The following is a 23515-nucleotide window of genomic DNA, read 5'->3' as shown; positions in this document are numbered from 1 at the left end:
GGTTGTCCCTGGGGCGTTTCTCCGCCTTTGCGCTGGGATCGAGCCCCAGCGCGAGGAAATCACCGTCGGGAGCAGGCGGCGGGACGGCGCGGCTCCATCCTCCGCCCTTTCCCTCCCTCAGTGTTTCTGCCGCGGGTCTCGGACTCGGGCCCCGACGGGGACGGGGACGGGGACAGACGGGGACGGGGACAGCCCGCCGTGAGCCGCCGGGGCTGAGCGGCGGGGGGGTGCCCGGAGCAGGACGAAGGGCGCTGGGGAAAGGGCCTGTCCCCACCGAAATAAAGGGAGCACGAATCCGGCGTTACCTCTTCAGGGCGCCTCGTGTTTTCGCGCGGGGCCGGGAACACGCGTGGGACAGAGCCGCCGCGACGGGAGGGCGGCAGGCGGCGGAGGGGGGGGGCGGGTGCAGGGCCTCGGCTGAGCCCAGGGAAAGCCCGTTTCCACGCGGGGCGATGCTGGCATCTCCCGGCCGGGGCGAGCCGGGGACCAGCGCGCCTACAGACCCGCACGGCCCGGTGCGACGGCGGGGGTGGCGGCTGTGGCAGCAGAGCCAGGCCTGCGTGCCGGCCGGGGGGCCGCGCTCGCTACACCCGGGCGCTTTCCCGAGGCGGGCAGGGGGATCTGGCGGCTCCCTGCAGGTGGGGCGCTCAGAGGCATCGTCTGCAGCCGCCGGCCCGGGGATGTGGATTTCCAGGGTGTCGGGACAGGTGACAATAGCGCTGTCACCCAGGCTGGGCTGTGCAGATGCTCCGCGCACCCACGCGGGGCGGAGGGGTGTCACTCGGTAAGCACACGGGCAGGGCCGGGCTGCGCTGCCCGTCGGAGGTAGCCCCCCGGCAGCCGCCCCTAGTGCCCAAAGCCCCTTTCAGCAGCGGAGGAGACCCGCGTGGGGATGCCCACGGTCGATGTGCGAGCGGCGCTCCCCGGCCAGTCTCTTCTCGGCAGAACAGCAGCCAAAGCACTTTACACCGTTGGACAAAACCTTCGAGCCCCTTCCGTGCCACCCTGATTTTTCCTATTTGTTTGCTTGTTGGCCATTTCATGCCGAACTAGCACGTATGACCTTTCCAGCACAGCTCCCGTCTTGTTTTCGACTTTTTTTATCAGCCGATTCAACTTGAAAATGGTTATCATTTAGCAGAAAAACAAACAGAAAAGCACATTTTTGTAAGCAAAACGTTAATGATTGGAAGAATTGCACCAATTTCAGCTTGACAGTGTGTGATTAATCCTCCGGGTCAGGTACTTATATTTTTAGTCATTAGGTTCGTCGGCCTTTGATATGCACAACTGTTTCCAGCCTAATAGGATATCGACCCGGCCGCCAATGTACTTTGCCTCCTTGCACAGCGCGGGGTGGCCCGGAGCGGGATGCGCGGGCTGAGCCGGTGCTGCGGCTGGAGCCGGTCCCCCAGGGGCGGCCGGGGGCACCCGTGGAAGCGGGCGGGCGCCCCGTCGGTGCGGGACACGCGTGGGGCAGCCTGGTTGCACCCGTCGGGGGAGCCACGAGTGCTTGTGCGGCGGGAAGGGGCGGGGGGAGGAGGAAAGCGATTGCATGGTGTTTGCAATCCCGGACGCTTTAATCCTTCACAGTGACATGGCCAGAGCCTCTTTTATTGCACAATAATAGGAAATAATAACTTAGGGCTCCTGATAGTTTGCTTTCGCTTAAAAGGACCTTCCACTGGTCATATCGGATAAATGGAGGGTTTACCATTTGGCAACAATGGGCAACAATAAATTATATTAGGCCCCGAAGAAATCTGCTATTAGATATCTTCTTCACAGAGGACAGAAAAATCAGACAGACAAAAAAATCTGCACATGGGTATTATTGTCTTTCAGCTATGCATATACAACAAAAACAAAAAAGATTTTTAAAGACATTATTTTAGCACATGAGAAAGTTTCAAGGAGAGCAGCACTGAAAACCCAAAATAAGCATCAGCAGCAGGTCAGAGCATGCTGCTCTGATTCAGATCAACTTCCCGTTCCCGTTTAATGGTGGTTTGGGCTTAGCAAGGGCAGAAAGATGTTGTCCAGGTCTGTAGGTGACAACAACCGCTTACCAAAGAGCCTTTGCCAACTATGGAGTCCCTGTCTTGTTCTGAATCATCAACTTTGTGGATGGCAGGCCTGGCGAGCACAGGGGATTTGTTTTCTTCCTACTTACTCAAAACAGGAAAGCCATGTGTATTCCGAAAGTGCCTCAGGTGGTGCACACCAAGGCCAAAAAACTTGACACAATCTTGAAAAAGTCTCATCATGATAACTTAAGTTGCCTCATTTCATAACTCTGTTGTTTGAGAGCTTTTGACAAATGACTACTAAAACCGGGGAATCTCCAGTAAGTCCAGACTCTTTATCTCGGTCACTGGGAGTTATACCAGCAAATTATTATTTAGTGGACTTTTTCAAATGAGTTGGTGGCTTGTGAATTTTCCCCTGGATGTCAGATACCCGCCCATGTCATAAAGGCATAATCTCTAATGGGACTAATTGAGATGTAGATTTTTTTCCTACCAGACTGATACCCACCCATGTCATTAAGCCTTAATAATAAATAGAACCAATAGTCTTCCCCTCCCCATAAAAAAGGGCCTGACATTAAATGGTCAGAGAGTCTGGGTTCATGCTTGTTCTTCAGTTGTGGTAGTGACTTTTTTCCTTTTTAATTTTTTGTTTTCTTTCCTGAAAGTATTGTTTAAGATGTCAAAGATGCTAGTACAATTCTGGGAAACAGTTACTCTAACTTGTTCGTTCTCCAGTCAGCATGGTCGAAGCAAAACAGTGTGAGGATGTGTATTAATGACTCAGAATCTATCTGCTGACTTCGTAGAAGACAATTATTACGATGGGTATGTGTGCATACATGTGGGCTAGACATTTTCAAGTAGCTGTTTAAAGGAGTAGATTAGATTGAGGGTTTTGTCTGAGTACGTTTCAGTAAAAACGATGTTAAAGTCAAAACCAATTGCTGCCTGGTGGCCTGTAGGAAATGAGCCGGTGCTCACAGTCAGCTGGAAATACTAATGCTGGAGAGAGATTGAACTTTGCATTTGTTGATACAATTTTGGCAAATTATTTGGGTCAAAAGATAGAATGGGCATGGAAAATGAGCTGCCATCTCACGAGCCTTAGGAAAGGGGCCATTTCCAGGAGACCTAATTCAATCAAGCTTCCTTAAGGACTAAAAATCCCGTCTGATAAACACATAGACATCAATACCTTTAACATGATTTTAGCAGTCAGCCAGGAGCCCAGACTATGACCTGCTAAAACCGAGCAGAAGATGATTTTAGTAGACTTATAGTAGGTTTTGCTTTTGAAAAAAAAAAAAGGCCTGACTGAACTAAATCTACTGAAAGGATCTTTTTTTTCTTGTTGTCTAGACAAGGCCTTCAGGGTTTCCCCACGTGTCAATCTGTACCATCGCTTTGAAGACCTATGTAGAGAAACCTCTTATTGATAGTTTCCTATGCTATAATTCTCCCTGGCTGTCGCAATGGGCCTTCCCATGAGCGTGGTGTGTCATTTTAAAAGGTATTCTGTCGTTGTCTAGACAGGTATAAAAGTTGTATTTTTAGAATGACTTAGCAAACACTTTTTAACACCTTTTAGCATTTGACTTGTCCTATCTATGCAAGGTTTCAAAACGTGTTACTCAAGCTGCGTTAGCTAATATCTTTTAAAACACAACTTTTATCCTAGTCTAGACATACTGAAAGAGGGCATTTGCCCTGGGATACACCCATATGAGGATGCAGCTGTTTTAAAATGAGTCAAGACTGTCCACTACCATGCAATTGTATCTCAATGACTTACTGTAGCTGTCAGGATAAAGATCACAGGTTAAAAGGGGAAGAAGTAACTTGGCTTTACACACATCAGTTCTTCCACTTCCTTCTCTGTGTAAGAAGGAAGCCTCCTACCCAGCCAGAAACCTCATCTAGCACACAGAGTCAATCAGAGAGCAACTCAGACCTGTTGTAGACCTAAGGTATAGAAAGACCCAATTCTGCAAAAGGCTGGGCCAGCAGCCGAGGTTACTCTCCAGGGACCTGGCCCCCGCAGCCATCACCAGATCCCTTCAGTTCTGCCAGGGGAGCCCTTTCCAAACCTACCTTGAATAAAAATAGCCCAAGTTAGTGTAAGCAGTTAAAGGATGGTAACACTTTAAAGAAAAGGTCTGCACTGATTTGGTTCCTTTTGGCTGATGGGTGTTGGAGCTCTGCTGGCACATCAGAGGAACTTCTGCTAATTGAAGTTTAGCTGGTTGGTTCTGGGCTCCTTGGCTAGTAAGACACTGGATTTAGTTTGGCATGTCAGTGCCAGTTAGATCTGGGCAGGAACTGTGAACGAGTTGCTCTGTTTGGCTGAAAACAAACACAGGGCTGTGTAATTCAGGGTGGAAACAGCTGAGAAGGAGCTGTGCTGTGAGTAGAAGAGGCTTCAGGGGCTCAGAGGCAAAGAGAGCAGGACAGGATGGCGGCTCTGCAGCCCCAGTGTCATCCTGGTGCAGGCAGTGGAGATACCAGGAATTTCTTCTGGTTTGTCAGATGACAAATTGGCCAAATGATCGTTTTGGGTAAAGTGCAGAGACTGCCCTGGCAGTCTGGCAGGGACCAGAGTGTACTTTCCCACCCGGTAAGATTTTGGCATAACCTGGCAGTCAGCCCATTCCCTAGGAGATGGATGGGGTCTGCCCTGCTGGGCTAAGCGCATTTCTCTGGCTTTGGCTCTAAAGGCTGACACAGGCAGCGTTAGCTCAGCCATCGGTATTGCTCCTGGTATAATATTATCTCCTTGGTGCAATAACGCTCCCCTCCCACCACTTTACGAGCATCTTACCCCCAGTGAAGCAGCCTAATTGTATTCAGACGGCTGGTCTTGGCAAGCTCTGCCACCTGGATCTCGTCTCTGTGAGCAGGCAGGAGACGTACAACAATTCCCCAAAACCATGCCCCTTTACAGTAACTCTTCTTGGAAAGCTGAGGATTGAACTCAATCAGATTACTAGTTGCTTCTGAAAATGTGGTCAGAACTGCGTGCAGGTAGTCTTCATGTTGTTCACAGTTTCCCATACTGTGGTATAAGAAGACAATGCTGATGCTGCAATAGCTGAATAAAAGACACCCATTTTCTGCCAGCACTACTCTCATAATGAATATTGTTCATGCTCAGCACTGATTTGCTCCACCAGCTGTGCCCCCCTGGCCCCAAACCTTTGGGAGTGTCTGGGCAGTCAGTGCCTACTCGCAGGAAGTGCAGGTGGTGAATATCAGCATATGTTAGAATACATTTATGCCTTAATTTAAAAAAACTTTACACTGGATGGTCACTGATTTCCCATCTCCACATTGCACTGCAGCTTTTTTCTCTTTTTAACCATATCCTGATATTTTTGCTGTAAGAAAATATGTGCTACTTGCAGATGGAAACAAACATTTTTGCTAGGGAACAGAATTATGCTACAGATGCCTGTGGGTGACACAACACCAGAACTCCTCTGAAGATAATGTGCGGTGGGATAGGACTGCTCGATTTCAGAATCTTTTGCAAGACAGCAGAAGTTCCAGAAGTTCCGTATGCTTCAAGTAAGTAATAAACATCTTACACTCATAGTTGTGGCCAGGGAGGGCAGTTTATATTGGTTCATTATCAACAACTCCAAAATGAGATTGCTGTGTTGTAATATAGCCCTTGGAAGGAGTTTCCTGAAAAAATTATTTTATGTTCTTGTGCAGTTTTTTTCAAAGATATTTTTGCCTTGTGACTGTCATCTGAACTATCAGTTGTGTGATTCATAACCATGATCTGTACAATCTTATTTCCTGTATATATAATCAATACAGCTAGCACTGCCAACTGAAGCACATGTGGTGATACTTTAAAATGTAGAGTATTAAGTAATTTGTTGGTTGCACCAGAACAAATGTAGGATAAATAATGCCATTAAATAACAAATGAATTAAGGCCTTATTTTTCCTTAGTTGCTTACGGAATCTGCATTACTACATACTTTCCATTATTTGCAAATTACACCAGACTGATTGAATAAATGCTTTAAAATGGGTCCTGAACACTGGTTTAGAAGCACAGAGGAAGTGGTTTCTTAGACAACTGCTACCCGCGTATTGATTTGATAACAGAGAGCTGGAGGGGTGAAGATGATTATGTTGATGTACGGAGCTGTTGATTGTTTAATTGAAGGTAAAATTTTTAGCTTCACTAGTCAATTACCTGATCTCATTAAGTTCTTAAAAATCACTAAAATACCATTCTGGCTGAAGCAGCTGCACTTTGCTACTATATTGTCTAAAGCATTAGGAAAATCATTTGCTAATGGTGATTTACAAGTGTAAACAGATGATATTTTTAGCATTCGAACAAGCTTTCTCCATGTGAGAGATCTTGAATGACTACCCTGCACCAGCTATGTAAAGACAAAGAGGGATAGGAAATGTGGGTTTGCATTTGCTTAAATGAACTGTAAACTTCTAAATATTTTAAGGCTTTGTCTAAATATTCAAACTTCATCAATGGAGTGGAAGACAGAAGGAGAAAATCACAATTTCTTGCCATTAAAGCTGTTTCAAATATTATGTGAGAAGTTGTTCAGTGCCTGGCACAAACCAGAGGTTGTTTTAAGGATGAATGTAAACCAAGACAGCGTTTGGCATCCCTGCGGAGGAAGGAGCCCTGTGCTGTGAAGATGCTATAGATGCTGGCATGGCAGCACACAAGGTGATGGTGCTCTGGAGACTCTGGAGCAGCAAGGACGACTCGTCCTGTGTCTGGCCTTATAGTAATGAATTGCTGGTAGTGGGCTTTGCACAGCACCGCCCAGATTCTATAGGCCACGGTGCACATGGTACTGACATAAGCCCTGCTAGTCATGTGTGACGTTTTACATCTTTCCAAACATCCCATGAGCACAGTCTTGCAGGTTAACACATTTTCACTGTGCAGGATGACTGTCCCAGAAAAGGCAGGTGATCAGTCAATGGTTATACAGTAATGCGAGAAGCCCTTTCCAAAACCTGTGTGGCAGGAGTTCTGCTTCCTTGTGTACTTTTGTTTGTTTGTTTTGTTTTTAGACCAATTAATAGAAAGACAGCTGGTTTCCCTGCAGGAGAAGGAGTCTGGGATTCATTTCTTCATTCTTGCAAGCAGTGTGACTTCAGTCACAAGAATTTGATGAACTCTCAGAAGGACCTAGGCATGTTTTCCTCTCGGTGCAAAGATGTAACAAGAGATTATGAATCAAGTTCCAGAATGAGAGACAAAGGAAGAATTGCTGCCCCCCTGACCCCCTCATCCCCACCCCTTCACAAAGGGGTAATGGTAGATAGTAGCAGTTGGGAAATAATTTAGAACAAATCCAGTAATACCAGGGCTTCCCAGATTTTGGGGCTATTCCCACTGAGGGTGTTTCTGGTTCTGTGCCAATCTGTGTACCACTCACAGTCACTTTGGAGTCAAAGACAACTGTCAAAATATGAAGAAGGAACAGGAGCACATAGCACTGACAAAGAAAGGTACCAGCTCCCCAGCCTTAGAGCACACGCCTCCAGACCTCTCAGGAAATATCATTATTACCTTCCAATAGTTATCTGTTACAACTTTAAGTTGCCATGTGTCAGTAGCTCCCAAACTACCTGCATGTCTGTTACTTATGTTTTTAGGTACCTGAAGTGTAAGGTGCAAGGCAAATGAAACTGCTAGTGTTGCATTTTGAGGTTATATAAATTCACAACCAGATTCTGTACAAGGCATTGATATAAATTATGAGATCAACCGCAATTCTAGGGCATTCACAGGGAATTCTTCCTGAATGTTACAGTAGGGTGCCAGAAGGTATTTTATATTGTGACACACACAGTGGCATGAAAAAGACCAAAAATACTTTTCAATAAGATAATAATCAATAAGATTTAGGTCTTTCAGACTGCAAAACTACTCAGGGTCTGGTTTGTTTATGGCTTCCCTCCCCTGTTTTTTTAGACTGGCTATTGCCTTTTTGGAGTGTGGTGAGGAAGATCTCAGCCCTGCACCACATTGTATTGACTGTGGAACTGGGCAGAAAGAGTAAGAGCTGTGTGGAGCTACTCCATAACTCACTTGTCCTGTCAAGCCAGGGAAGTCTGATGTGCCAGCATTATTGTGATCAACGTGTCTGTCCAAAAGGGTACTGAGGCCTTTCTCAGGTTTAAATAGCGCACACTGATTTTCAGAGCGGGGAGAGCCAGTACAACTTGGTTTTACCATTGCAGTTTCTGGAATGATGGCAAATTTGGCTGTGATTTGTTTACAGAAACGATTAAACCATTTAAAACACTGATTCAAAGGCATTTCTTGGTGATAGCTGCTATCAACAGTGGGTTGACTTCCTACTTGGTAAGGGGGCCGGGAGAGCCGTCCTGGTGGAAGCGAGAGCCTGGGAGCGCTCCTTTGCGCGGAGCCCTGCGCTATGGGAAGTCCTGTGGGGAGAACCTCTGGGAGGAGGCAGCTCAGGAAAGTGGCCAGGGCCAAGTATTTGCAGAAGTGTTCTGAACTATCGTTCAGCTTAAGGTCTTTGTGGTTTTGAGATAAGAAACTGAGGAAACTGAATAAAAGCAGCTACCCACCAAGAGTGAATTGTATAAGAATATCACTTCTGCACGTGGTCTCCTCCCCTGGCAGACCATGCACCGGAGGCTGCCACGCTGCTGTTGGTAAACAGCTTGTGGGTTCTTTGACTGGCATTAAAATGCATGCAGCTTCTTAAATGCCAAAGATCTCCTCATCTGCCACCCTGAAGGTCACATGCTGGTCCACAGCTATACATTTACAAGCATCTTTTGCAGAACAGAATGGTAGAGGACAATGGGGGTGTAATTTTCTTGAATATAGTAAGTATTTAATTCTGAAGTCCATCTTTCTAAGATCCCTTTAGTTTTGTGTTTTATTTTTCTTTCTTATGCATATATTTTCAGTGATTTTTTTCAGTTTATTTTCAGAATATGAAGAACTGTTTCTCTGGTAGCATGAGCTGTACCATATTGTGCAGGTTGCACTTAATATTGATTTAAATTACAGGCTTAGCCAGGAGTGTTAGCCGAGAGAGACCTTTTTCCTAATCAATAAATCAACACATTTCCTAAAATTAAGGCGGTAGGTGATTACTTATTTTGTGTCTTTCATTCCTTTTTCATTTGAGTTGCAATCATGCTGTCTTACCCAGCTGGGTTGCATGTAAGTTTCTAAAACATGTTCTCTAGAAAAGGAGAAATGACAGTGCAGTGCATTTTGAAACTACAAGAGTCTGAAGTCATAGTATTTGACCATAAAACACATTTCTCAAACTTCAGCCTTTCAAGACTCAACTAAAGCATAATGCTGGGAATATAATGCGTAATGACTGAAGATACTTCAGAGATTTGTGAGGATTTGTCTCATTCTGTTTCTAGATATAAGTAGGTAATTAACTAGCCTATAAATATGTATACATTTAAAAGCAGAGTTTCCTCATGCCCATTAAGATCAGTAATACATGATATAAAAACATTGAAGTGTTTTATTTTATCTCAGTAGTAATCTTTTCTCTAATGAGGTACACATTATTGCCAAGAGAACAAACTTTCTGACAAATATTTTCATGTGATCACTCACAAATATTAAGGCTTTTAATAGTCATATCGTTCAATGCTTATATTGCCTAGCCAAGGTTTACTGTGAATCTATTAATGGCCTGCCTTTAATTTCTAATGATGCTAAAATTAAATTAGCTATGTGCTCTCTTACAACGTCTGCCTCCAGATCTAGAAGACTGTTTATATAAGCAATCAGGGAAGTTAGCTGCTCATTGTCAGGGCAAGTGTCTGCAAATAGTCTCTGCAATAACGTATTAGCTACTGCAAATGGAAGAATATGAATTAAGCATATAGGTTTTGCACTTGTTTCCCTTGTGCCTCCCCCCTTTCCTCAGCATATTTACTAATACATTTGTAATGTCAGAAACAGCTCCAAATGTTGAACATTAATTAGACGTGGGAACTGGAGCATAAAATAACATCTACATTTTATCCTTTTTAACCTAGAGGAAATGCTCTAATGTTGGATTTAGATTTAAAGCAAAACTAAATATTTGAGTCACTATATATTATGCCAGTAGATTAGCTGGTATTTATCACAGTTTTCAAAACTAGGGTGTTAATGCCTCATTTGACATGATTTTGTCAGTCCCTGGCAGAAAGTTGATAAATGGTCCATTTATGCCATTACAGCTGCTTCTTGTAGCGCAGTGCTGCTATGGAGAGGGGTCAGTTGTCGTTTCCTTAAAACCTTTGGGTTTGGTCATTTTATAACAGGTTGATCTTTAAAGTTCATTTGGCTGTATTACAGTAGATAAGTTCCAAACTATAAATCAGGTTTTGAGGGTACAAAAATAACTAACATTGACCAAGTGGCCAAGAGGTATCTAAATACTGCACTCTTTCTGTCAAGGTAGCTGAAGCTGGAGTTAAAACTACCTCTGGACTTCCATTTCTTCCCTTATTTTCAGTTTCTTTTCCATAGGGATTTTTTTTCTTTGCTTGGGCATTTTTTTTTTTTTTTTTTTTTGTGAACAGGTATCAGGAAAAAGGGTTTTCCACACAAAATGGCAAAGCTGAAATGGACCAAATTATATGGCCTCTGCTGACCAGATAAGGTGATTCCAGAGGATCCTCTAGCTCTAAAACCCTCTCCATATGGGAATAGGCAACATGTTACCTTGCAGCCCAGCTCTTACAAACAACGTGGATATATGTCAGTGCCAAGTACCCTGGGCTCAGGAGATCTGCACTGGGAACGTTATTAGTCCTACTGACGTCTGTTGTTACTTGCCATTTCCACCGGGAAGAGCTGATATACTCACAGGCCCAACTATAGATGTGTTTGAGATGGCAAAAGCCACTGACATTGTCTGAGATGGTGGAAGCCCAGGTACAAAATGCCTCCAGAACAGGGCAGATTCTCAAGTTATAAAAAAGTTGCACTACACTCCTCTTGTGAAGTCCAAATTACATCAAGTTTCGTTATAAATGCAACAAAACCATTTATCATTGATTTCTAATTCACATCCTTCTTTCTTCTTGGTTTTAGACGTGGATACGATGTCACTGACCCACTGAGAGGGCTGCAGCACTTCTGGTATAGCTGTGACAGCCCAAGGAGTTAAAAAAGAGATGGGGATTTCTGTTTCTCCTGTGATACCTTTCACTTCGTCAGGCTCTGCTTAGGGAATGAGAGCTTTACTAGTTTTACCAAAACTGGGAAAATAGTAATAAAAAGACAAATGCAATACTGTCATGGACAAAGAGCAGCAAGAAGGGCTGCTGTAACATGCGGCCACATGTCTGTAACCAGACCAGAGCTTGGTCCCTCACCTGCACTGGCAGGCGCATGGCTTCCTGCAGGAAGGCTGAGCTCTGCGGGGTGATCAGGGAGTTAGCTGCACAGTAGACTCCGCATTCAGTGTAGCATCTCCATTAGAAGTATGGAATGTGTGTCTATTTAGGAAGTCTGGCACATTTTTACAACCTGTTTTACAATAATTTTCACAATCACATTTTTATGTTCATAAATGAAATGAATTGCAGAATTTCAAGCCAAACCTAAATTTGCCCTGCCTCCAGAGGTGCAAGGACGATCAAGCCACTGACTTGGAAAGAGCACAACTCATCCTGCCTATTCTTCCTTTTTTTTTCAGTTGATGCCATTGAAGCCAGCTTCAGCATCTGCATAAGTAAAATGAGCATTTACCTTTGATGACTGGATTTTGGCAGGGAAAGTGTGTGGCAAATCAGCTGCTCAGGAGATTGAAAACAATGCTTTTTATTTTACAGGCATGATTGAATTCCCCCCACCCCCCCAACAAAACAGAAGGAAAAACAGTTCCACCACTGACAGCTTATATTCTATGGACACATCCAAAACCTGAGGACATAATCTGTTTTAAGAACTTCACTTGCCACTTATCTCTATTCCTGGCCAGTCCTGTCCTTGCTGATAGTGTTCAGGTATCACCAGCCTGAGGGTATGATAATCCTTCACTGTGACCAGTGGCCGTTTCAGCAACAGGGCTTAAACATCTCCCTCTGCTTTGGGGAGAGCAGAAGATGGGGAAATAAAACAATTTCCCTGGTAAGACCCACTAGAAGGTGGGAGGAGAATCAGACGTATTTGTGCTACTTGCAGTCCACCCACTCCTTCCTTCCCTGGGCCCACCCTTCCGTCCTCTGTGCTGTCCCCAGGGTGCAGAGGCTCTGCCCTAGCTGGATGTGGCAGTGGTGTGGGGGGGTGACAGAGAGCCCTCCTCCCTGCAGGGCCTAGGAGGAGGGGAAAAGATGCTCGGGGGGTGGGGAGCAGTCGTGCAGTCCCCTTCTGGCTAGGAAAAGGAGCTATCTGTGCATCTAAAAGCAATAAAAAGAGCTTCCCTCTTACCTACGCCAACTTGCTTGGTATGCGTTTGACAAGTCAGGGTAGCTGCCTTGTTCCTGGGCACCAGCTCTACCAGCTAGAGCTACCGATTCTCTAATATAATTCATTACTTGGTCATTATCAAGGCAAAATTACCTGTGGTGGGTTGAGGTCAGCACCTGTGCTAGTGTAGAGGTTAACGTTCTCATGGGAACCTGCAGAGGTGGCATCAGCCTCTGGGACCACTGGAACAGCCCCTGTTGTTTGCTGACCTGGCATGCAGGCAGCTCTTCCGTGCTCAGCGGTGCCAGGCAGCAGGGGCCTCCGAGCTTGTGGGATCAGCACTTTATTCACATGAAAGACCTGACGCCTTTGATTCAGTACTTCTGTCTTTCCAGGATGATGACACCAAAGCAAAGGTCTCTGTGATCTCACTGTCTCAGCAGCTTTCACATGTGAGGTTGGTACACAGAGAGTTGCCCCTCTGGCATCTATTTACTCAGTGCAAAGGGAGCAAAGAGGCACAGACTTGCCCAGGGTCGCACAACAGAGGTGTTGCCAACTCTTCGTAGTGCACTGTCTATTGCACCAGGTTTTAGAGTTCATTTTCAGCCTCGGTTCTTGCTGTTGTGTGATAATCTGAGCTTTCTTTGAAAGTCCAAAGACCCTGTAACTGTCATATTATCAAAGAAAAATTAGAAAATATGCAGCTAAAGAACTAAAAGAATCAGAATGCAAATAAAAACCTATGTGATGTGTAGAACAAATATGCTTTTCTCAATTTTCTGACTTTTCCAGAGCAGTGGAACTCATAGTTTTCATCTTGTTAACAGAGATGCTGATGCTGAAGCTTGTGCTTTGAAGTCCTCTAACTTGCTAAAGATGCTCCTGTTCACATGCATAGTCCTTAGGGCTGCCCTGGCCACAGCTTTAATGGGACAATGCTGTGGGTGGAGGCACCCAAAACCCCCATAAATCAAAGGCAGGAAGAACTCTCCTAACTCATCAAATATTTTGCTAGTAAGACCCACTAGAAGGTGGGAGGAGTGTCAGACATATTTGTGCGTACTCCTGTTCACACAGGCATCATGGTCTCCTTATTTAGATCACTGGAGGGGGTAAAAGGAACTGCACTAAAGTCACATGGCTTCTTTTTCCACTCCTTGTCCCCTTTCATTTTCCATACAACCCCAGCTGCTGGTGGCATACTTCTTATCTGATGGGCCAGCATGTTGGTTGGCCAGTGTATTATTTGGGCTAAATGCCATTTAGATGGGGCAAGTGCAGTACCAAAATGCAAACTTCTACATACTCACTTAATAGAGCAAAACAGAAGATGAAATACCCTGACTAGGATGAGATTGTCAAAAGTATTTGGTATTGACCTAACCGCATCCACTGAATATCAGAATAAAATCCTTCCCTGCCTCAGTGGTGGACAAAGCCACCCTGGCCTGCTCCTGGAAACGTGACTGTCAGTGGTGTCTCATCCCTGTTATAACACAGCTCAGTCTTCCAGTCAGAAAATCAAAAGGAGAGGCAGTCTTAGATTAAGACTTAGATTAAGGTTATAAACCTAGATTAAGGTTATAGTCTCAGGCATACTCAGAAAGAGTAAAGAAGCAGTCATCAGGCTGTTGTACAGATTTTAATTTAAAAAACACTCAGATCTGTTCAGACTTTAAAGCCAATCCGTGTAATGCAGAGGAGTTATTTTTACTTTGCTTTTCTAATTAAGCACTGAGAGACACTGGTGCCCACATGCCTCAGCCTTGTGAATGCTTACTGTTTACCCAGGCAGCTGGGAGGACTGAGAGACAGATACGATTATGCCCTTGTCATCTTAGGCTGAAATAAATGAAATAAACCATGTTGGTTTTGTTACATGGTGAGGTCTAGTAGGGTCCTCTGATATGGCGTGAAGTACCTCAAAACTGTAGATTGAACTCTGCAGGTCTAATTTTTGTTGTATTTAATTTTTTAAATATCAGATGCTACTAGAGCTAGAATTAGGATGAATAACTAGGCAAGGTGTGCAGAGTGATGGGAGTTACAGTCTTTGTACTTCAAATTTGTCATGCCTGACATAAAAAGGCCAAAGACTTTTCTTAACCTTGCCAGTCAGAGCAGAAATAACTGTTCTACTAAACTGAATAAAATAAGCTTAATTTTAAATACTGCATATACATACTAAAATTCTGGGAAAGCGATGAGCATGCTTTGTTTCCGGTCAATGTCAGACTCGGGTAATCCTGTTCAGATGTGTTAGATAACTACGTTAAACACTGGCTTGGAAGGAGAAAATGCTGTGGGTTTTAGCCCATTGTGTACCATCAGAACTGCCCATTTTGTACTGATTTAAAATTAGAGAGGTGTAATGATAACACTTTAATATGAGCAAGGTCACAACCAGGTACCCTAGAAAATAAACCACTAAATACACAGTACAGGTGAAGTATGAGCATCTAATACCCTCATGTTCCAGCACAGAGGAAGGAAAAGCTAAGCTTAATAAAGTTAAAACCCCCATGATTTCTTAGAAATCACGGTCTGAATTCTGTCTCAGGAAATGACAAGCCTACTACTCACCTACCATGAACAAAAATAAGAAACACCTGTCATCTCTTTGTTCTTAATTTACTTCCTCTGGCCCAGCTGGCTCCTTTGCCTTCCTGCTGGAGACCTGGGAGGAGCAGCAGATAGGTTCTTGTCCTGTAGCATTTCTGGTGAAGTGAATAGGTAAGTGTGTACAGCTCGAAGAGGCTGTTTCGTCTTGCTCTGTTTTTTTATGCATTTTGTTCTTGCTTTGTTCCTTAATTACCCAGCAGAGTAGGTAAATGCTGAGGGATACTGATTTATGTGGACTTTTGGTCTGACCTGATATGGCTGTTTTTATGTTCCCGTGTTATTACTGTCTTACAGAAGTATAAAGTCTAATCACTTGGGGGAACTCAACTGTTTTGTATTTTTTACCATTTTCCTGGGACAGATATATTCCTCAGGAGTTTCTCTTCTTTTTATGTTTGAGTCAAACAAAATCACGTAGATTTTTTATAATTTTGAGGGCAGGAAAATCAAAGCCCTATGTCTTCAGTCCTATGACTGAATGTGTTTCAGCTGATGACGCGTTGGCTTTTTCTCCTGAAAAATCTATTCAAGGTTAAGAAATAAAAAGGAGAAAGTTTTGTCCACTGGTCATTGTAGTTTTTTGTGAAATAATTCAACATCAAATTTAGAATGAGTAATACTTCCTGTTATGATACAACTGGCTTAAGAAAAATGGAGCTACCATGTATCTGTTTGTCCTTTCTGTCTGGAAAAAAACCTACCTGATTTGGCTGCTCCCGCCCCCGCCAAAAGAGAGTGTTCACACATCCTAGTGGCATTCTTTATGGTCATTTAAAAGTCACTATAATTGTGTAAAACTATTTATCCTCTAGGCCGCAAGAACAAAAGCTTCTATATGCGTTAAATATTGTTTCATTCAGGAAGTTATTCTTATGTGTCTGTTTCCACAACTATTATCAGTAGAATTGAAGGGCAGCAGCGATATCCACAAGTTGTCTGATTTCCTTCCCACACTATCAAAGATTGAAACAACAAAGATGAAAATGCTGGGGGAAATGCCTGTAACTATGACCTAATTTTTTTTTCCAGAAACGATTTAAGGAAGTTGCCTTTAATATATTGTTTGTGGCACAGAGGAGGCACTCCTGCCTGAAAGTTTGGTTGTGTTGTATCTTCTAAGCGTTGCCTAAGTCTGGCCTCAGAATGTTCTTCAGTGGATTATGCTCTGCTGTTGGTCATGGTAGTAGAAGCGCAAAGCTCCTCCGTTGTTTCTAGGTTGTTTATTCTGAATCTGTGCTAACGCATCTGAAATCAAGCTGTAGCAAATATCTGTACAAATTCTAGTTCCCCCAGCTCTGGAAAGTTCAGAAGATAAAATCACATAGGAAATTATTACTCTTACAGGGTTTATTTTATATTTTATAAGGTTCTATGATTAATAGATTATTATTGTTGTTGTTGTTATTGTTGTTATTATTATTATTTTCTCTCATGATGTCTGTTAGTGCCTGTGCCTGGGCTATATGGAGTGGGAAGCTTAAAGAAAAAGAGCAACTGCTAAACCCTGTGACAGTGATGAGATGTTGGAGCTGACATTTCCAGCTCCTGTTCCTGTCTGGGAAAAGCCGTCCTGACATATGTCACTTCCAATGGAAATCCATGCCCAGTGAATGGTTTTAACATGGCTCAGCTCCCTTTTATGGCCTTATTTTGTCTAAATGTCATGGGTCAGTTTCATGCACGTCCTGGTATAGGAACAGAGAGGAAGCACTTGGCATGGCAGCTAGTTGGGAAAGGCTGTCTAACATAAAATCGGACATCCAGATGCTTCCTTGATTAGGATCTCCAGACTGGAGTTCCCCTGGAGTCTGGGAAGTGATGAAGAACTGATGTCTGCCCAGGCCAGAGGTTATTTCTCCTCCAAAAAACCTGTCCCATCCTTGCCACTGCTCCTACCTCAAGGTGTCTGCCAAGGCAGAACATGAATGACCACAGAGATGCGTGTCCACTGTGAACCCCTCTGAATGAGCTGAACACAAAGAGACTGCAAAGCGATGTTTCACCAGAGCCTGCAGGTCTGTCACGCAGTGGCATCCCTGTCCTCTGTGGCTGCTCTTGCTGCTGTTCTGCTGCATCATCCTTGCAGACAAAATACCTGGTTCTGATGAGCGTGTTGACTTCCTGGTTCAATGGAACAGCTCCTCTGTTAGGGGTTAGAAGTGCCTCTGAGGAGGGAAAGAAAAGAAGGGAAGCCCCTGCACAGAGCCGTCTAGGCAACTGGGGAGACCAGACACCTAAACTATGCTGAGGCAGGCAAGAGCGGTCACGCTGGGGAAGGCCTGCCCGCTCACACGCAGCCAGGGGTCAATAGGGTCAATGCCAGGGAAACTAAACCTGCCACCAGTGACAGGGAAAGGAGCTGGATTACACAGTTTTAGATGCCTTGGTTCTGCCCGAGTCTTTCTTGTACACGGTATTTTTTAAAAAAGGACAGTAGACGTTGCCCAGAGTCTGGAGGAATGAAACATAGCTTGTTTGGAGCTTGCTGGAGGAAGAGTTTAGACCTTTTTTTAAAACTAAGCATGTGTTATAAATAACTAGATTATCAACTGGAAGTTTTTGACAGGTGAAAACAGGATTTAGTACACTCCATGTTAAGATGACTTCTTCAAAAATAAAAAAATACTTACAAACACCATTATTAATCCTTAAGGGAGGTGAAAATGAGTGACTACACCCCAAACCTTACTTGGTGCACCCAGCTGCTTTGTGCTTATCAGCTCTTGCCACCTCAAAGACACATGTTAACTCTGCAGTCTTTATGGTTTCAAGGGCAAAGGCATCTTGTAGTGATGCTTGTAGTGGAGGCTATAAAACCACAAGACAAAAATACTTAACAGCCAACTAGCAACTGCCTTTTGAACAGGTGAGATCTGAATATCCATTGTCCCACAGTGTGTGGCATCATTTGTGTCAATACAAAGTGGGTGTGAAAGAAAGTCAAGAAGTGCAGGGTCAGAAATGATGCTAAATTGGGTGTTAATCTGATTTTTACTGCTCTGTATGCTGAAGTAAAGCATTGCTTTCTCCACAAGACTCAAAGGAACACTGGAGGCTGCAATACATTTTTTTTTTTTCTGGCTTCGTACGGGCTCTGTAGCAATGACAAAGATTTTTCTGCCCTTATGTAATTGTGTTTTTAAAAAGCAATGGCATAAAACACCTCCTCCTTCAACAGCATTATAGTTGGGGGTTTTTCCCCAGATGGGAGTGGTATAACTTAGTAACAGGTACCCAGGGCTATGCACACTCTTCTTGACTTGCTAGGGATGGCAAAATAGTGGCTTCCTCTTGTATCTCATGACCAGCAAGATCCTGTGCAGGGTGCAGAGCCCCACCACAGACAGACAGGGTCAAGACCGGCCATCACCCTGCACCCTCAAGAACCTGCTGTGAAAATCTGCTGGTTTCGTATCTGTGTCTGAATCTCATCTTGTGTCTTTCCTGGGCTGCCTGCCCTTGTTTGCTCTCACCAGGCTCACAGGTCAGCTCTTTGGGCAGAGTGCACAGCCCCACCGGTGCTGGTCCTGTGTGCCCTGCTGTTCTCTGCCTGTGCAGCCGAGCGAGCACCGCAGTGGCTAAGCAGCTGCTCATTTGCCTAACTCGCTAGCAAATGCTCAGGGGGCATTTCTTAATGTTCTGCGTGTTGGTCACAATTGATTTATTAATTAAGGTAGTGGTGGGAATCAAGGATCAGTGGTTTTGTTTTTCCATCTGTCTTCCACTAACTTGCTTTTTGCTTTGGGTAAACGATCCAAGCTCTGTCTGCATCCTCATTCCTGTAAAACGGGAGCAATAATACCTACCAAGGAGCTGTCTGTGAGCTTTGCTGAGCTCCTTAGCATCCTCAGCAGGAGGCAGCATAGAAGCATATGGCCAACATACTATTTCAAAACAACCCAGTTTCGAATCATTGCAAAAACCTCCTGCCAGCCCTGTGGTAGCTCACAGACCCCGCCTGATGGTTCCACCACTGCTTTAAGATGCTCCTGCCAAAAGGGTTTTTCTGGCCTTTCTCTCCCTGGTCATTGTTCTCCTACACTTTGTGAAAACTCCTGCTAGTGAAAACTAATCACTTTATTTGTATTTTTTCAGGTTAATTTTCAGCAGAAGTTCCCTGATCTAACTGGCCACATGGTTTCATGACTGCTCGTGCTCAGACAAGACACGGTAAGAACATGCATCCGAGCAGGGGCAGGGCTGCCTTGAAAGAGGCATTTCACAAATCACAACGTGCATTTAGATTAACTTAAATTTATTGGGAAATCAGAGTTTCATCAGAGCTTCTCCAGGTAATGGTAGGAAACTTCAGCGAGCCCTTTGAGATGCATAACCTCACCATGTTTCTGTTAACCATGCATCTTGACCTCTAGCGCAGGTAAAACGTTGATGCTATGGGTTAGCTGAAATTCAGTGAGCTGCCATATTCAGGAAACAGTGATTTTCAGAAATCATATAGTTACCTTTCTCCTGGCTATCTGGCTAGAGGTAGTGGAAGGGAAGCACTTCTAGCTTGTGCTCCGACACAGTTGCCTTTGTATTCCTGCCTGGGGAGGAGCAAGCTTGATATCTCTGCCCCGTGCTCTGCGTAAGCTCATTAAAAGCTACAGCTCAGCTGAGGTCTTCTGTAATCCCCAGGTGAACTGGAAGATAAATGGGATATATAAGTTTGTGAAAGCCACAGAGTGAAGGAACTTTTCTGGGATAGTGACAGACTTCACTTAACACCTTGGAGACATAGTAAAGTAAGTTAAACAGAGTATCAAGAATGTCTCACATAGTTTTCTCTGCTGTTGAGGACCCCGCTCCCAGATAACAGGGTAATATAAGCTAAGTACTTGAGTCAGCATTCCTGGCTGCTAAGGTAAAAATCTAGTAATAGTGCCCATTACACAATGTGGTATTTCTGTCATAAAAGATGGGAAAAGCACGAAACTGTCTTTTTTTTATTTAAGAAGCATCTTGTGCTTTCAGATTTTTTTTTTGTTAAAGGTATATATCTTAACACCAATGGGCAAGCTGCACCATAAAGTAATGCACCATTAAACATATGTAAATGCAGAGAAAAAATTTAAATGCAAAGAGGTTTCTGAAAATGAAATTGATATAATGGGCTTAATAAGTAAATATCCTAATGCAAATAAGACATTAATTGACCATTCCCTAGCAAAGTAAGAATGAGTGATTTTTTTGTTCTAAGTGAGTTATGTATCCTTTAGGTGCCTGTTTGTGTGATGCTTGCTAGCTTTTGTTGAGCGTACAGCTCTGAATACACCTACCTATAATTCAAGGAGCTGGAAAGAAATTGTTCCATGGCTGGTTAAAAAAAATTACTGCAGATACTGTTCCTGCTAAACCAAATTTCTGGGTTCTGATGGCTGTTTTTTCATAGTTAAGTGTGTCCATTAGTGTGCATAAGGAACAGGTAAAGGCATTCAATTATGTTGTTGAGGGGTTAACCTTCTGTGACGGGACTAATGTGGTGCTCGACTAAGAAATGATTGACTTCAGGTTCTCTTCAGGTTTCAAAACAAGAGGCAAAAAGAATTAGAAGATGACTTTTATAGCAACAGTTGGTAGCCTTTCACTGATGTTTAAATAAATTACACTCGACTGATCACTGTCCAAAGAATCTCAGAACTTTTCAAGTAGGCATGAAAAACAAACCCTGCTGCTACTTCTGGCTTTGCCAGGGTGAGTCTGTAGTAACATTATCAAAGTCACTGTTTAGGAAGTATAGGAAAATACATCAGTTTTGGAGCATGCTCTTCCACTATGTTGAATAGTTCTCTAAAACCACTGGAATGACATTGCCCAGATGTCCAGCTTGCTTCAAGGAAAAAGTTCAAAAACTGTCTTTCTCTTTGTAGTTATTAGGAGATCCTGCCATGCTTCCCAAAGTAGGTGAATCTTACACAACCTTGGGTTTATGATATTTTGTTCCCTTTTCTCTACGTATCTGATGGGAAGAAAGTATATCCAATTCAAAAGTCATCTTAAAATGACCATTGGAAAAGTGTAAGATGCTCTTGTTTCTTTGGTATGATATAATTAGCTTAGGTTTTAGTACTGAATGAAGGTACTGGAAAACCAGGCTGTATCAGTTGTTTGCATTATTATTTTACTTTCTTGATGGTTTACTGTCTTGATTAGGAAATTGTGTCCCCCTGGGAGCTTCAGACAGTGATAGATTTTTCCGACAGAAAAATACACTGCACCCTGTAGATGGTTGCTTTTTTGTGCAGGTAAAAATGTGTGGAGAGATGAAGCACTAGAATAGCTGATGGGTCTTTGTTGTTTGTTTTTTTTAAAAAAAAAAACTTTGTACACAAGGCACAGGTTTTCTGGCACTTTTTAAAGCAGCTTATTCAGCTGTAAAGATTTGGGGTTGCTGTTTAATTAGCTGTTTAGAATTGTGCACTTTGCATAATCGCTATTTGACTACACTCTGCAAAAGGAGGAAGTTCATCTATTCGTTCCTCAACTAAAACGCAAATCATACTTTCCGATTTGTCTTCATTGTGCTCAAGTTTCTTCCAGGGAAAGACAGTGTGACTTCTGCCTGATCAGTTGTTATTATTTCAGTCTTGTGCATAGTCTTATCTTTCAAATAGAGTTTCCTGTAGGTGGAAGTCAATATATTCCAAGACACTGGAATGTGAATAGTTTATTTGACTTGGGAGTGGTGGAAACAATAAGCTGTTCTGCAGTGTTAAATATAAAAAAATCAGAATTGAAACTGATATGGGTCTGTATATGAGTTTTTTGTACCCGAGATTTTCCCACATCACGAATACACACACACTTGTATGTGTGTGTATATATTTACATAAAAACCTCTTCAAAATGTTTTGTATTGGTTACTTTTCACATTGTAGTTGGATCTGAGTGTGCTTGTCAAAGTTATTCTTCTATCATAATAGAACAGAAAATTAATGTTTTTTTAAAAAAAATTTAAATGCATGCATATTTTTTGTAACTGGTAGCATGGCTAGCTATATTTTATCAGCATTTCTCCTGTATTCCCAAGGGCTCTAAAATGTGCAATTAAGGCTAGCAGGAAAGATCTCGCAGTTCATTCTGAAATCCTGGCAGATTATGTTTGAAGTATTACCTTCATAACTATGGATGCTGGGATGTGAGGCAGGCATTTCCAAGAGACATCCTAGCAGAGCCTTTCTCCTGGCATCCTTGTGTCCAGAGTCCCCCTCCATGCTCGCTTCTCCTCCACATCTTTCTTTGTTGTTCCACTTCCACCCTCATCCAGCACCCCCTGCTCAGCCCTTGCCCCCTCCCAGGTGGGCAGCAGCAGGATTTGGCCCCAGCTGCCCCCTGCTTTGCTCTTGGTGGGGTTTAGCATAGCGGCACTTGCTGAAGGCTTGGGCTGAGGGGTGACACAGGGCTGGTGCTGGGGCACAAGCACTTTCAGGTAGGCATTCATAAAGCTTGCAGCAGTATTCCTCAATTCCTGTTTTGACTGTTGTCTATAGATATTGATGAAAAGCTCCATTCATGACAAAGGCAGGAAGCTTTTAACATGAAAACAGTCAAACTGTTGTCACAATTCAAAGCAAATATGAGGCCTGGATAGAAACACAATATAAACATTCCCAGGAGAGCTTCTTTAGACTTGTTATGCGGAGCAAAGTTGGCACAGTGTCTCATTTGCAACACTAAAAATCAAATGTTTTTGTTTATTGTTTTTACAATATTGAAGTGACATTTTATTTGCCTTAAGAATAAGTTGCTGACGCACAAGACTTCTCTGCCCACTGAGTCACACCAGATGAGCTCTCCTGCTGTAGTCACAAGTGTCTGCTCGGCAGACTTGTTTTAGCAACTGAAAAATCAATAATTCATTCATAGCCGAGATAAAGAGCTCAAGCCCGTTATGAGATTACCACCACTGTGAAGACTTTCAGTTGTATTCGTACTAAAAGAGGAGGAGACTGAGAGTGTTTGCTACTTATAGTTTGGTCTACTACCTATTTTCTTTTTTTGTAAGGTGCCTATCATCAGGCTATCTAAGTAACAATAAAATAGTCACTCAACTGTTATACTAAACACTGCTTTCAAGATAACTTAGTATAATGAAAATGAAACTTGTTTTGATGATGATAAAAATGTTTGTTCAATAATTTGTACCGTAATTCCCAAGTGAACAAGTAGCCCTTGAGTTCATGAAGAAAAATAATTCCATTAATTGTTACTCGATAACATCTTGCAGCTGAAAAATACAAATCGCTATGTAACAGATTACACTAATTTACATGCAAGAGGAATCGCTCTAGAGGAGGGGATGTGCAAAAGTTCAGAACAAAATTAACAAATGTATAATATTAAAGGGAAGGCAGCCAATTTTGAATTGGATTACAAATAAGCAAGTTTCCATATTTGCAATATATTGTAGAAACAATGGAAATAGGCCAAAATTGGCAAGCCT

At 43.2% G+C, this 23515-nt stretch overlaps 1 protein-coding gene across 4 annotated transcripts in view; it reads left to right on the top strand.

Moving 5' to 3' along the window:
- The first annotated feature begins 18884 nt into the window (after nucleotides 1-18884).
- The window catches only part of EXOC6 (exocyst complex component 6), a 123038-nt gene continuing 118407 nt past the window's right edge, over nucleotides 18885-23515 (top strand). For 2 of the 4 annotated variants that reach the window (XM_080403601.1, XM_080403602.1), the window contains exons 1-2: nucleotides 18885-19242; nucleotides 19711-19817. The gene's annotated coding sequence lies outside the window, so the exon portion shown is untranslated. The remainder of the gene's footprint in view (nucleotides 19243-19710; nucleotides 19818-23515) is intronic. The other 2 variants (XM_080403595.1, XM_080403603.1) reach the window with 2 other exon arrangements.

This window comes from Falco punctatus (genome assembly GCF_963210335.1).
Source record: "Falco punctatus genome assembly, chromosome: 9".
In the NCBI taxonomy this organism is placed as follows: Eukaryota; Metazoa; Chordata; class Aves; order Falconiformes; family Falconidae; genus Falco; species Falco punctatus.
Note: the sequence above shows the minus strand (reverse complement) of the source record. Positions and strands in the feature narration are given on the sequence as shown.